The 16770-nt window shown below is 42.1% G+C and overlaps 1 pseudogene; it reads right to left on the reverse strand.

Annotated features, from left to right (window-relative positions):
* Window positions 1-16376: 16376 nt before the first annotated feature.
* Window positions 16377-16494, reverse strand: LOC126254057 (5S ribosomal RNA; annotated as a pseudogene).
* Between the last annotated feature and the right edge of the window lie 276 nt (window positions 16495-16770).

The raw sequence follows: 16770 nt of genomic DNA on the forward strand, positions 1-16770 counted from the left end.
CATATCAATGCAATGATAGTCGATTTCAGCAAGACGGAGAGGCAGGGATATGTTCACATGCGGAATGAATAATTGTACGGTTTCTAGGGTTGAAAGGTTGCTTAAGGTATATGCACCTTCCAGTGGTAACGAAGAAAATCTGAGGAGATGATGTAGCCTTATTGTACTACCATAAATTACGCAAAAACCTGTGACATCAAAGTGAATGCATAACAGAAATAAAGCTTGTATTACAGCTATGATTACCATTACAGACTTGTACGAGATCGATGACTTCTACAATTCAGAATGGCGTGAAAAAGACATGTGTTTTACAAAAATTGATATACTGTCGCCCGCATCTCGTGGTCGTGCGGTAGCGTTCTCGCTTCCCACGCCCGGGTTCCCGGGTTGGATTCCCGGCGGGGTCTGGGATTTTCTCTGCCTCGTGATGGCTGGGTGTTGTGTGCTGTCCTTAGGTTAGTTAGGTTTAAGTAGTTCTAAGTTCTAGGGGACTTATGACCACAGCAGTTGAGTCCCATAGTGCTCAGAGCCATTTGAACCATTTGATTTGATATACTGTCTACTGTGTAAAAAATCCGCAGTCAATGAGTGTACAGGATTTCTTATATTCTTATGTTATGAATTAAGATTCTTGTGTCCAATAATCTCGCTCTAGAACGTTTAGAAAAGCATGCGTTTGGTAACTGATCTGAAATTAAGTGACGTGAAAGATGTTTCACAGACTATGATACTGACTCATCACCAGTCTTTGTCATCAGAGTTGTAGGTCCATTCAGGCTACATTTATAATGCCCAATGCAGCAGTATAAAATAATTGTAATACTAATGAATAAATAAAGAATTAATGTACTGTAACTTTAATTTCACGTCTCTCTCGGTATCTTTAGTATAGGCTGCAGTCAAATAAAAAAAAAGACAGATGGAAGAAAAGCAAGTAAGCTGTTTATTATTTCAAAAGTACTCACCATAAGTGTTAATACATTTATCTCACTGTGAGACAAGTTGGACATTGCCTTCATCGAAAAATGTGTGCGGTTGCCAACGGTGCCACGATTGTACCCAGGCGTGCATCTTTTCGTCCGAAGCAAATCGACGGTTACAGGTGTCCGTGTTCAGCCCACCAAGAATATGGAAACCGCATGGGGAGAGGTCAGGACAATACAGAGGATGTGGGTGGGCCATATACTGCCAAAGTTGTTTCGACAACGATGCATAAGTTTCTCTGGAAAGCCCTTACACATCCTCCATAAAGTCCTGATCTCCCCCAAGGCGATTACTTTTAAAATAACAAACAGTTTACCTTTTTTTCATCTGTCTCGTTTTAATTTGAATACCGTTGAGGTTTGTTCAAAATTACGTAACATATCTGTCATCCAAGTTGGCTGGATGGAACCACAACGCTTCATAATATCGTAAATGTGCGGAGTCTAGACTGAGCATAAAATTTATTGTACTGCCTCATGTTTGTAACAGCAATCAGCGGGTGCCTGGATATCGCTATGCGACGCCAACAAGAGGAGGTGAAATGTTTGCTCTTAAAACTAAGCTTACAACTGACGTCGAAAAGTTGGTAGTTATTGATAAGTTAAATCTGAATATTAATTATATGTCTTTTCCAACGCGGTCGAAGGTTGACGATAATTAACGTAACGAAATTCTTCAGTTTCGGCTGTATTTTGTCTCGCTTTCTGCGGCTCAGGACGGAATGTATTAATAATTTGCCAATAACCACCAAATTGGCGATCTACGTTAAAGTGAAGCTCTTTATGGGAAGGAGTCCGCGTTCACTCGCAATGATCAACCTGCAACATGAATTTGGCGATAAAAAATTGGCCAAGGCCTAGTAGCCTAACAACCCAGAGTGTTTCCTTCAGAGTATGTTGCAGAAAGACCCAGCTAGTCTTTTTTTTTTATGCACTGGTCCACAGCCGCTATAAATTTCCTAAGACAGGTCCTTTTCCTGCGTAGGATGTTATTTTAGTTTGAAATGAACAAATTATTTCAGTGTTATCAATTAGCTAATATCGGTCCCTTAGTAACTAGCTAGTGAAACCACACCAAATATTGTGTTAAGATTACAGCGTATTACGATGCACACAGAAATGTGCGAAAAGACTGCATGTGATGGCGTCCATAATAAGAGGTGAGCACAAGCAGTCCCTCACACGTTCGTATGGTGTCCTTTCACGTCGATTAGCCGTGTACGGCTTCTCCGAGTTTGGATTCTTTCAGGCCATTCGTTCTGTGGACTGGATTTGTTAGAAATTGTAATTGTGTGTTTGCAAGGGAAGTTATCGAGTGAGCTCCACAGAAGATCAGTACTCAAAAAGGACGACGTTGTTGCCCTCATATGTCCTCCCGATTGAGGTTTTACACAGTTAACTTATTTAAGAAGTTACATCAGTAGGGCTGGACGGAGAAAAGGCCAAGTCAGAACTGCTCAGGCAAATACTGCCTTCAATAAGGGAAAGGCGATCTTAACTTCACCTGTTTTCTATAAATAAACCACACAAAGAAAGAACATTCATTATTGTTACACATAGCAAAAGTAATACTTATAAATGAACAGACAATAATAACACAGTAATAATTGTATTCATGGCACAAAGTGTTGGCGTTTCAAAGGAAATTCCTTTACAGCTTTTCCTTCCAGTGATCCTAAGTGTCACAGACTAGTACAGCAGAGATAGGCTTCTGCATCTACGTCTGTACTCCGAAAGCCACCTCACGGCGTATAGCGGAGGATACTTTTGATAGCAACGTCAGATCCCTCTCCCCTTCTCTTTTCCATTCGCGAATGTTGCGGGGCAAATTTAAATGTCGGTAAACATCACTGTGATCTCTAATTTCTCAAATTTTCTCTTGTGGTCATTTCGAGAAACGAGTGTGGGAGGAATTAATATGTTGTCCGACTCTTTCCCCAACATACTCTTTGGGAATTCCGAAGGTAAACATTTCTGTGTGGCACAACAACTCTGTTGTAGCGTGTGCCACTGGAATTTGTCGAACACCTCACCAGCGCTCTAGCGTCGACTAATCGCCTCTTTGACGAAACGCACAGTTCTTAGCTGCATCCTCTCTATATCTCCTATTCGTTCTACCTTGTAAAGGTCCTAGAGCGATCAGCTGTACACAAGAACTTGTCGAACAATCTCCTAGAAAGCCACTTTTCTAGTTGAGGAATTACTTTTCCTTAAGATTCTTCCTGCGGATCTGTCTAGCATATGGTATTCGAACTATTTGTTTTACATGGTCATTATTTACAAAGTCGCTCCCATGATCATTCCTAGACATTTTTTGGCAGGTACTGTTACCAGCAATTTGTCATCAATGGTGTAGTTGTGAGGTAGTGGGGTTCTCCTATTTATGTCAACACATCACATTTACTTTCGTGCACTGTAAACTGCTAGTCCCTGCTGCATACGTCAGACGTCTGCAAGTACTTCCGCAAATCACTACAGTCTGTAACGTACCTACGACCAATATGTCAAATTCCTACAACAAATACCTATGTTCGTCTGTGAAAACGGACTCAATAATCATCCTGAGGTATCAATAATCGGAATCTAACCCGCATAACACTGTGTGTGCGTTATATGGGTGTCAGTTTCACTGTTATTTAGGCCCTCGACAAATAGTTACATGAAAAACTTAAAACTAACATTTGGATAAGCTATCTGACTGCGTATTTGAATATGAAAAACTACAGGAACAAATGAACCTGCAGCAATGAATACCTAAGTTATCTGACTGCGTTTTTGAATAAGAATTTACAAGTGATACAGAATGTGGCTTGTGCAAAGGAATTTACTGGGTTAGAATACATGACATTGTAATGGTACTTGAATTACTTAACCATTAAGGCACCTCACCTCAACCTCTTGATACCAGCAATATTCTGTTGTGTTTCTGTAAAGTAGTTAACATATTTCTGAGACAACATTCACATTTGATTTCATTAATGTAGAGGTACTTTGATACATCGATATGTTTATGTTGCAATGATATTATTCTTATGTGTATTCTTTCTTTTGTCACTATTATCTTTGTCGTAATTGTAACTCTGATTTTTGGGCGCGTAAGCGGTTATTAGAGAGTCAAGTCTTGGTCGTCATGTTGAAAAGACGCAAATTGTAGTCAGTTTATAAAATGTGAACTTTACCAGTGAGGAAGATATTTTCAAGTATGTTTTATACAGTGAAGTGATGTTTTGTGAGTTAGGTGATATTGCAACAAAAGTAATAAAAAAAGAAATGTAACTTAAATTCGGAGTGCTGATTACTTTTTTACATCACCATTGTGCTAACGTGCAAATGTTTAACCTTCAAGAATGGTTTATGAAACACATCTATAAAACTTTTGAATATCGCAGAATAACACCTAGGCCTCTCTGCATCCGATCTTGGAATCATCACTACCTAGATTTTCGACGATTGAGCCATGAGTTCACAACGAGACCAGCGTGGGAAACACGAAAAGATGAGTGCCTAGTTTATCCATTATTTCACGAAATGACTTTATTAACTGTGCTCTAATGACACCTGCCACATAATATAACGTTGTTGTTGCCCGAAAATGCAATATTTAGTAGCGTGAGCAACACTGCAATCATAATTAATTTTTGACGTTTGTTGTGGTAGGGTTGTTAGAACATGTTGTGGTGTGTCAGTGTCTCTGTTTTGACCCTAAGTTTAGCAGTCACCTCTTTATATGACTGCCTTCTCCCATGTGGTTTACAGCAATTCGCAGCAGCATGCAGCAGCAGTGGCTAAAGCTTACTGTTACCAAGAATTAATTTAAGAAAGAGGAGTTTGCTCGGGTCCTGTTAACTACTAAATAGCTTGTAAGGAGGCATTTCATAAACTAAGTCTGTGTAAAAACTGCAAAAATCATCATGCCCAATAATAGTTTGACAAGTAGTAATATTGGCATAAGTATCAATAATGGATGAGTGCCAGATTAACATATCGTTTCAATTTCAGAGTTACATCAACATTTAATATTTATTTGGAGGATAAGGAGGCTTCTTTAACTGACAAGCAAAACATGGCATTATTGCATACTCGGTCTAACAATCACGAGCTTATCCCTGCAATTGCGCTTTACGCTGTACTTGCAAATTTTACCTTGAATTCCATCTTCAAGCGTAGTTCAACCATCTATATATCTCCTGGCCATATAAATGAAATCAGACCTTGAGTGTGGTAAGATCTGCCATCACCTACGTGAGGGCAGCGCGACACGTCTTCTGTCTCCGAGCTCGCGACCGACACTACTTAGAATCGCGCTCCCATGTTTCGCCCTCAGATTGTTACTAAAGTGCGCGCCATTTATGACGGCGGCCGAGTTTAGGTTCGTTCTGCGCATCTGACGTCACAAAACACAGTCAGCCAATGAACAGAGAACGACGTTGCCAGAGCTCGACTGCAGTGCAGAGCACGGACGAGTGCCTTCAGTTTTAGAAACGTTCAGTCATAAATAAAGTAATTGAACAAAAGCAATGTCTTGATAGCAGACTTTCTTTTATAGAAAGTTTGGAAAAAGCATTCTTTATACCAATTGCTTCATATTCTATTAATTAATTAAACCAAACAAGCAATAAGCCTCCTAATAGAGGCGATAGCAAGGAAAGGTGTTTGTATCATTCTCACTAACCGCTTTTTCACAATAAAGAACAGCTGTAATTGTTTATTTCCTATTGTACTTCGACGAAACGTGAGTAATTCATAGTCATACCAACAGTGTTTGTCGGTATTTTGCGTGAGATTTTAAAGTCCTCCGTGAGACATATTGAATGACCAGCTGTGTTAGTGTAATGGTTAAAGTATATGGCTGGTAAGTGGAAGGTTCTGAGTTCAAACCTTGATCGGTGCTTAATACTTTCTTTATTTAAAAACAATATCGAAGTGTCTTACTTCATGAATTTTGTTCGTTTGAATGTAATTTTATGAAATTTGTAGTGGCAACTAAAATCGACCATACAGAAAGTATATGCTATGGACTTTTATCTCTGCAAACTCATCAAAATTTCGTGCAATGGTTTACTACATCTAATGCTGCACAGTAACTGCGTTGAACTTCGAAAAAAAATTAAGTCATTTATGGGGGGGGAAGGTATCAGTCAAGATGTGTAAAAATCAAATTTTTGGGCCAAATAGTTTTTGTGAAATCGAATGATAAATTATGTCAAAGCAGTCGAAACACCATGTGTCTGCACAGGCGAGCAGTGCAATGATGACAAAATCGTGCCCATCGCGGAATGCGGGGAGCACGTCTCTGTAGCAGCGAAAGGGTTAATGCGGCCGTGGTGGCTTTACTTCATAAACTGCGCGCTCCGCCCTAAACGTAAGTTTGCGAACTATACTATGGCGCTGCTTCTCTTGGCGCGCACAACTGGCAACGCAGCAATCTCCCGCGTCTGGGCGGGCATGCGCGAACCGCCAAGATAAAAGAATTGAACTATAGTCTCACAACAGTGCTTAGAATCGCTCTCCCATGTTTCGCCCCCAGATTGTTGCTATCGGTATCTGAGTGCTTATTTATTTTCGATCTTACACAATGCAAAGAACAGCGTTAAGGTGGCTATATTGTTTTCAACGTAATTGAGAGTTCTGACACACTCCTTGCTCAAGTCTTCTGGCTTTGCTACGCTCCTGTACACAACCACATCATCTGCGAACAGTTTTATGGAGCTTCTGACATTTTCTACTCGGTCATTTATATGCACTCTAAGAGAGAGAGAGAGAGAGAGAGAGAGAGAGAGAGAGAAAGAAAAAGAATAGGGCACCATGAAGAAATTATTCGGAAGGGGCGGAAATCGGTAGATGTGACATATACGAGGTGTGGCTCGAAAAAAACCGGACTAGTACTGGTGAAACAATAAAACGAATGCAATAAGGCTGAAAGTCGCGTGGCCTGTCACGTGACTCTCGCTCCGCCTACTGCTCGAGTTTCATCTGCCTCCTGCACTCAGTCTGCCCGTGGCGTCTGTTTTAAGTAGTTGACGTTTTGTCTGTGCGTCGGAAAATGTTGAGTGTACAGAAAGAACAGAGTGTTAACATCAAATTTTGTTTCAAACTAGGAAAATCTGCAAGTGAAACGTTTGTAATGTTACAAAAAGTGTACGGCGATGATTGTTTATCGCGAACACAAGTGTTTGAGTGGTTTAAACGATTTAAAGTTGGCCGCGAAGACACCAGTGATGACACTCGCACTGGCAGACAATTGTCAGCAAAAACTGATGCAAACATTCAAAAAATCGGTAAACTTGTTCGACAAGATCACCGTTTAACAATCAGAGCAGTGTCTGAGTTAACAGGAGTTGACAAGGATTACCGATTTACCGATTTTTTCAATGTTTGCATCAGTTTTTGCTGACAATGCTCTGCCAGTGCGAGTGTCATCACTGGTGTCTTCGCGGCCATCTTTAAATCGTTTAAACCACTCAAACACTTGTGTTCGCGATAAACAATCATCGCCGTACACTTGTTGTAACATTACAAACGTTTCACTTGCAGATTTTCCTAGTTTGAAACAAAATTTGATGTTAACACGCTGTTCTTTCTGTACACTCAACATTTTCCGACGCACAGACAAAACGTCAACTACTTAAAACAGACGCCACGGGCAGACTGAGTGCAGGAGGCAGATGAAACTCGAGCAGTAGGTGGAGCGAGAGTCACGTGACAGGCCACGCGACTTTCAGCCTTATTGCATTCGTTTTATTGTTTCACCAGTACTAGTCCGGTTTTTTTCTAGCCACACCTCGTATGTGCAGACAATCAAATGATTACAGTTTAATAAAAAACGATGATTTATTCAAGAGAATGAGTTCACAAGCTGAGCGAGTCAATAACGCGTTGGTCCACCAGGGCTTGGTGTTGATTGTCACTGTTCTCGGAAGTTCTCCTGTGGGACATCTCGCCAAATGTCCAATTGGTGCAGAAGATCGTCAAATACCGAGATGGTTGAACGGCTGCGCCCATATCGTTCCAAACGTTCGCATTTGGCTGTGGCCCATCTGTTGAGTAGCTGCTCTTTGAAAATATAATTCTGGCAAACGGTCTGACTAAGAACTGCAAGATGTTATGGTCTTACGTAAAATCAGTTACAGAATCGAAGTCACCGACTCTGTCACTCGGGGGCCATAAGTGGCACCGAAACGGAAGGTGACAGAGAAAACCAAAATACTGAATACCGTATTTCGAAACTGTTTCACCACCAAACATCTTCATACAGTCCCTCCTTTTAACTATCGTACGAACGTCGAAATGGCAGATATTGAGGCAAGTAACCGCAGAATTGAGAAGCAACCAGAATCGCTTGGTAGTGGGAGGCTTAAGGACCATATGACATACCTACAAGATTCTACAGATATTATGAGAAAGAACTTGTTCCGCTTCTAGCAGCAGTTTATCGGTCACTCGTTCATCAAAGCCTACCTAGCGGCTGGGGGATAAGAGCCGGTCATTCCTGGCTTCAAGAACAGTTGTAGGACAGAGGCACATAATTATAGGCCTATGTCGCTGATGTCAATCGTGTTTTGTGCTCACGTGTTATGACGTATTTGGAGAATGAAAATATCTTTCATAAAAATCAACATGGATTCAGTAAGCAGAGATCCTGCGAAACTCAACTCACTCTGTTCCTCCACAAAATCCACAGTGCTGGAGACATCGGCACTCATGTTGATGTCGTGTTCCTAACTCCATGAGGGAGTTTCATACAGTCTCACGCCACTGTTTAGTGTACCTTACGTAGTATAGAGTCAGATCTAAGTCTGGTTTCAACAGATCCAGCACAGAGAAGTCAACAAGTCGCTCTTAACAAAAAGAAATCGACAGATGTAAAGACAATTTCAGGAGTACCACGTGGAAATGTGATATGACCCTTACTGCTTACTATACGTACTCTAAGACAAAACAATAGTTACGATGTATATATACATAAAAACAAATGATTAGAATTTCGGAAAACTTGGTTGGTTTATTCAAGGAAAGGATCTTCACAAATTGAGCAAGTCAGTCAGGTATTGCTTAACCTTATTCCGCTTTATAGAGTTGTTGGATGTCCTGAGGGACATCGTGCCAAAGTTTGTCCAATTGGCGGTTTGGACTATCCAGATCGCGAGATGGTTTGAAGACCCTCCCATAATGCTCCAAACATTCCCAACTGGAGAGAAATCTGGAGACCATGATGGTCAAGGTAGAGTTTGGCAAGCACAAGGACCAGCAGTAGAAACTCTCGCTGTGTGCGGACGGGCATTATCTTGCTGAAATGGAAGCCCAGGTTGGCTTGCCATGAAGGGCATCAAAACGGGGCATAGAATATCATAGACTTACTGCTGTGCTGTAAGTGAGCCCCTGGCAACAACCAAAGCGGTTCTGCTACGAAAAGAAATGACACTCGAGACCACCATTCTGGTTGTCGGGTCGTATGGCTAGCGGAGGTCAGGTTGGAAACCCACAGCTGTACGGCGTGCCTCCAGATACGTCTTTGCTAGCTTCGAAGCGGGACTCATCACTGAAGACAATTATACTCCAGTCAATGAGATTACACGCCGAAGACGTGGTTGGAGACACCCTGAACAGAAGTGGGATACCAATCTGACTGTCACCCTCCACACTACCCGACAACCAAGACTGATCGTCTACTGTAGGGGGGAAATTTCCTGTCAAATCGGGACCCCTTTGGTTGCCATCCGTGGCACACTTACAGAACGACACGACGACATTCGTCGACAACATTCTAACATCGTTTTGTTGCCCGTCATTGCAAGCCACCCTGAGTTTACATTTCAGCGAGGTAATGCCCACCTGCTCACAGCGAGAGTTCCCACAGCTTGTCTTCATGCTTGCCAAACACTGTCTTGGCCAACAATTTCGTCGGATCTCTTCCCAGTCGGCCCAAATAACATTTGGATTATTATCGACAGAGTCCTCCAACCATCTCGATATTTTGACGCTCTAACGCCCTAGTGAGGCAGAATTTTGCTCGATATCCCTCAGGAGCACTTCCAACAACTCTGTCACCAATGCCAAGCTGAATAAGGTAGACCACCACATCATCGACTAGGTCTTGCATAAATCATCCAATTTTTCTGAAATTGTTATCATTGGTTTGTTGCGTACATGAACATCACATCGACCGTTTCCCTCCCATTTGGATAATTCCTTCGTGGTGCATCTTTTTTTGCCCTATATAGCAAACAATAACGGTCCTGTCAAACTTTCATTGGGTACTCCTGAAATTACCTTTACATCTATCGATTTCGTTCTTGGTTTTAATTAACATTCATCTGATCACCCCTTCTTAGCACAGTCCAGACTGCAAAGGAAGATTGCTGTGCACAGAGCAGGTGCTAGGTTGGTGCGTAAGTTCGTGGCATTTTTCTTGAAGTTCAAGAAACACGACAGATACACTAACAGAGACTTTAGTCATGAATAATGTATTCTCCTTCACTATTTACGACTTTCTCAGTGCGAGAACGTCTTTAGTCTAGTCGTGAGCCTGGTCCAATACTCGGCAAACTTGGAAAGCTGGGATAATAAAACTGAATAACAAAACAAAAGGCGACTGGTTGCAGTAATTTCAAGTAACCTTTATTTATCAGAGTCTCAGTGATCTTCATCCATAATCGTAAAAGTTTTACTTGAGCTCCTATTTTTTTTCCGAAAACAGCATTACAAGATGGTTTCGGAAGCCTTCTTGAATTCTATGAACATGGCATCAACATGCGGACCGATACCTACGGCGATGTGGATCTCGTGGAGGAACAGAGTGTGCTGAGTTTCGCATGATCTCTGTTTGCGGAATTCATGTTGATTTTTATGGAGGGTGTATTCGTTCTTCGCATACGTCACAATATGTGAGCATAAAGAATGTTTGACGTCAGCGATATAGGCCTATAATTACATACACCCACCTACGATTCTTATCGAAAACGGGAATGACCTGCCCTTTTTTCTAGACGCTAGACACCCTTCGTTGCTCAAGCGACCTACGGTAAACTGCTACTACACCGAAGCGACTAACAGAACTGGTATAGGTAGGCATATTCAAATACAGAGATACGTACACAGGCAGAATACGGCGCTGCGGTCGGCAACGCAGCCATTAGATCGGTTACTGCTTCTACAATGGCAGGTTTTTAAGATTTAAATGATTTTCAACGTGGTGTTATAATAATCATGTTGTAATTGTTGCCTAAGTATTTTTGTATATATGTTGTAGTTATCCAGATCGACAGACGGCAGCAACACCCATCAAGTGTGCAGCAAAGCAGACACTGTGCAGTGGCGACGGCGGAATCTAATGATAGTGCACCATCAAGAATCTGGCCGCTATTCGACGCCGCGAGAGCAATTTTCTGCAATGTGAGCATTATTCTGAAGTCAGTAAATCATTGCATATTGTCTGTCATGTGGGTCCTTGACATCTCGACATTGTCAGACAGTTGAGACCCCGTTTTACCATAGGACGCAGGAGATTGTCCGACGTGAGATTATATTGGTAACAGTTTGCCTCGATCAGTAAGTACAACTGCTGACAGAGGTCGCAGTTAGCTAGTTCCGAAATTTGTACGGTGTAGGTGTTCCTAACCGTGAGGTTCCGCATGTTAGAATTTGACGAATTAAGTTGCGAATGCTGTTACGTGGATTAGGGAGATCGCCTATTTGAGTTTGGAGGTGATGGAGTAAACTGTGTTTTTGTGATGCCGCATGATTCTAGTGGAAGTTAGTGGGGTCCTACAGTTCCGTGAAAAGGTGTTAGCGAACCTGCTGGCCGACTCTGAGGTGACAGTTCGTGCATATTTGGTGATTCTTGGTTGGAGAATTATTGTGGTTTCAGAGCGGAGGTCTCGATGTAATTTATGGTGCACACTCGTTCGACCTATACTTGAGTATTGCTCATCAGTGTGGGATCCGTACCAGATCGGGTTGACGGAGGAGATAGAGAAGATCCAAAGAAGAGCGGCGCGTTTCGTCACAGGGTTATTTGGTAACAGTGATAGCGTTACGGAGATGTTTAATAAACTCAAGTGGCAGACTCTGCAAGAGAGGCGCTCTGCATCGCGGTGTAGCTTGCTCGCCAGGTTTCGAGAGGGTGCGTTTCTGGATGAGGTATCGAATATATTGCTTCCCCCTACTTATACGTCCCGAGGAGATCACGAATGTAAAATTAGAGAGATTAGAGGGCGCACGGAGGCTTTCAGACAGTCGTTCTTCCCGCGAACCATACGCGACTGGAACAGGAAAGGGAGGTAATGACAGTGGCACGTAAAGTGCCCTCCGCCACACACCGTTGGGTGGCTTGCGGAGTATAAATGTAAATGTAAGTGTAAATGTATACTTTGTTTGGCACTAATTGGGAACTGTGTCTCCTTTTGCTACTACACGCAACGTGTTATGTGAAGTTTGCCATCTACCCTAACGGGCAAAGAAAAGGAATGAAGCTCAGAAAATTTGGAACCATATTCCGAGGCACTGTGTAACCATTTTAAGACTATTGAAGAGAACCGTGACGAGTAACTTCTGTAATGTGCTTGAAGTAATGGGACCGCGTGTTGTCAACGCGTGAAGTGGTTAAGTGGTTGTGCTTTGAATTACCACTCAATTGCAGTTTTTTTTTTTTTTTTTTTGTTTCTTACGAGGGGACGTAGTTGTCTTGTCACTCGGTCACACGTGTATTCGTAGTGTGTAAATGATAAATGAGCTTTTATCAACGAATACAAGAAGAAAAGATAGTCGAGACCGGAAGAAGGGAGTAAAACTTAAATAATCGTCTTCTATTTTCGTAGTGTGAGTGTGTTGACGAATGCTGTGAAGAGCAACAAGTTTTAAAATGTGGGGATATATGTCGTGTTATTTGGAAGTTCTTTATTGATTAAACATATAGTAATACGATCAAATTTCACGTACAGTTTCTTGTTATTCGAAAGAGATTTACATACGAGAAACTGTCTGCGAGTACGCTTGACGTATAACAGCATTTTGAACCAAATGTATTAATTATTCTTCGTGCTATGTCAAACAAACTCACGTCAATTAAAAAGATAAAACTTATTGGTAATTAAAAGGGGTCATATTTACTAGGAAATAACTCCACAGTGTAGATAGAAGAATAAAGTAAAATGAAATTATCGTTAATAATTTAGTAATAAGAGTTCTACATCAGAGGCGCCGTTTGCGTAAGAGTGGCACTGGGTGAAAAAGTTCACCATATCTTGGAGTCAACAAAACAAAAGAAATATTTAACGCTAAATAACAAGGCTCGAGAAATAATCGCATACGAAAGGTATTAAAACAATTCAGTTATTTTAAAAAGGGCGTCAATATATTATGCAGTCAGTAATAGTATATGAGAATAAACTTTCGATCCTTAACATTTTGCTGGATTAATTAATCTGAACTACGTCGTATTATCGTTATGTGCAGGTACGATTTTGCATTAATTGCAGTGGTTTCCTATTGAGAATAGCTTTACCGTGGAAATTAAAAGCGTTTTTGAGAATCTTTGCAAATAATAGAATTGCCATTAAAGCAGTAGTTTTTATAATACGTCACGTAATTGAAGCTGTTGCGTATACGTTGTGGTAGATTGGATAGTGATATTACTGGTACCTTGTGTTTACACGTAAACCGTGGGTGTTACGTGGCGTTATTGACTCTTTGACTCACTGTCAATCGCAAGAGTCTAACCGAGTTTAGGAATTCAGCTGAACTAATCTTAGAACGGTTGACTTTATGCTAAGAATTGGAGACTGTGAAAATGGTTGGATGCGAATGCGCATCGCGTATAAAAATTATCCTAATTTTTCTGGGTATATGTATATAAAATAAAAGCGCGACCAGTATCATTCTTGTAATATGCTGAATAATAACACTACTTGCGTAGAGTCACAGCTTAAGCTATTGTAGCTCGCGAGGTAACATACGACACAGGGCAGCCGACATCATATATGTACACAGCTGAACTTTGATGTAGTTCAAGTGCCATACATTTACTATATAATGTACGTGTACACGGAATTTTCAGAGATTACAAACTTTTTAAATTCTAGTTTTACTATGTTGCATTCTTTTATAAATTCTTACATTGGATCAAAATGGTTCAAATGGCTCTGAGCACTATGCGACTTAACTTCTAAGGTCATCAGTTGCCTAGAACTCTGAACTAATTAAACCTAACTAAACTAAGGACATCACACACATCCATGCCCAAGTCAGGATTCGAACCTGTGACCGTAGCGGTCTCGCGGTTCCAAACTGTAGCGACTAGAACCGCACGGCCACTCCGGCCGGCAATTCTTACATTAATTCTTATATTTTATTGTTATGCTTATGCTATAGCATGATTTGATGCATTTCCTTGCAGAATACCGATCGTAGAAACACGTAAGTTCCGAACACCACGAGCATCGCGCGAATGCAGTTTTCCCACAGTGACACTTCTTCGCCGGCCGAAGTGGCCGTGCGGTTAAAGGCGCTGCAGTCTGGAACCGCAAGACCGCTACGGTCGCAGGTTCGAATCCTGCCTCGGGCATGGATGTTTGTGATGTCCTTAGGTTAGTTAGGTTTAACTAGTTCTAAGTTCTAGGGGACTAATGACCTCAGCAGTTGAGTCCCATAGTGCTCAGAGCCATTTGAACCATTTGACACTTCTTCGTATGAGTCTCTTCTAGTAAAGGAACGTTGTTAATATTGCTGAAAATTCCGAGCGTTGGCAATAATTTCGCGGCAGACTACCGGAAACTGGCGCTTGCAGTTGATTATGAACCAAGATACACAACAAGAATGTCACAGGAAACAATGTCAAATAATTGTATCCTCCATTTCTTTCAAAATTTATTCTCTAGCCGTACAATTAGTAGATGAATACGTGCAAAGTTATTTCAGTATAAAATGGAAATATTCGTGTAGTAACCTTCTACGGTCGTGGGTATATAAAGGTGAAAAACAAAAATAAAGAAAGGTAATCGAGTTTCGAACACGAGGCGCAAAAATGTAAATGCGCGATGCGAGCTACTCCGCGGTAGCTCCAGCGGAACTACTTCCTCGTTAAAAGGCATTGAAAGTACCTCCAAAACTTTGACCGCCGCTTTCTGAGAAACAGTCGAGTATCTACGAATAAGGCGAGACACAAGATGGCGGACCACATGGAGAAAAAAAGTGAGGTTGATGGCCAGCCTTATTGCACTTGCCTTCCACACACAGATATTGTAGCTGGAGCTAAAGGAAAAGGTCCATCAAGAATGACCAGTTCAGCGAAAAACCTGGTTTCCCAAACCAAGCTGTCTAGACGACGGACCACTACTACGTCGTGAATCCGGCTGGATCACGGCTGTTGTGCTTCACGTCTCTATAGGACGGAAGTTCAGCCACCTCCGTACTGCGTAGTCCACCCGACAACTGATATTGCAGACCGCATCCATGTGATACTATGGAGTTAACCCCATAACAGACAACGCCGCAAGTTCCTCAAGGTCATGCTCAGAGCAGGTATTCCCTAGCCTTCGTCTGTGACGGACGTATTTCGATAGCTGTTCACAACGGACTATGAGAGTATTCCCCAGATTCTGCAAAAAACGAATATCCAGTTATAAATCAAAGGATCCAGTAAGAGAAGTTGTGGCGCATGGACTGTGTTGAGGAAGTGAATGTATAAAGTCTACCTTGAACTTTACCAGGAGTTAATCTGATTTATAGTGCCTCAGCTGTATAGAGGGCCGGCCGCTGTGGCAGAGCGGTTCTAGGCGCTTCAGTCCGGAAGCGCGCTGCTGCTACGGTCGCAGGTTCAAATCCTGCCTCGAGCATGGATGTGTGTGATGTCCTTAGGTTATTTGGGTGTAAGTAGTTCTAAGTCTAGGGGACTGGTGACCTCAGATGTTGCCCATAGTGCTCAGAACCATTTGAACCATTTGTACACAGGGTGATTTTGTCCACTGTGTAGTGATTGATCGATGAGGGGATACGGAACAGAAAAGGTCTAATGAACTTACGTCCGGGAATGCTTGGATTCCATGCCAGAGACGTTTTATCCGATCGTACTTTGTTACAGAGCCTGCGGTCTAATACGCGCTGTGCCATGCAGCCACATTTACAGTATGTATGGTTTCTTCCTAGAGGTTGGTATTGTTCCTCATACGTCATGCCACAGTTTTTGGTAATGTTGTGTCCGATTCACTTCTCTTGCTCACTCATTTTGTGGTGGATGTGATACAGCACTCCGTCTTCAGGCCACAAGTGACCTATCGGGACCATCCGTGTCATCCTTAGCTAAGATCGTTATGGTGGTTTTCTTTGACAGGAGCCGCTACTATTCGGTCGACTAGCTTCTCAATTGGTATCACGAGGCTGAGTGCACCCCGAAAATGGCAACAGCGCATGGCGGCCCGGATGGTGACCCATCCAAGTGCCGGCCACGCCCGACAGCGCTTAACTTCGGTGATCTGACGGGAACCGGTGTATCCACTGCGACAAGGCCGTTGCCCTGGATGTGATACAGCGTTGTAAATAATGGTTCCATATTCAAATTGAGAGCTTGCCGACATGGTGTTACTTACGGTGCGTGCAGGGCTTACTAGCGGCAGACTTTCCACATCGGTAGCAGTTTTGTTACTGGTATGTTAACCAGGCAGTCACGATCCCGGGCTTTGTTCATCTATCATACTCAGAAATGAGGCCACCTTTACGCGTAGTGGTATCTTCAACTTTCATAGCAATCATCTGTGGGATGGTGTGCAGAACCCCCATGGTAATGTGACAG

This window comes from Schistocerca nitens, chromosome 4, assembly GCF_023898315.1.
Source record: "Schistocerca nitens isolate TAMUIC-IGC-003100 chromosome 4, iqSchNite1.1, whole genome shotgun sequence".
NCBI lineage: Eukaryota > Metazoa > Arthropoda > Insecta > Orthoptera > Acrididae > Schistocerca > Schistocerca nitens.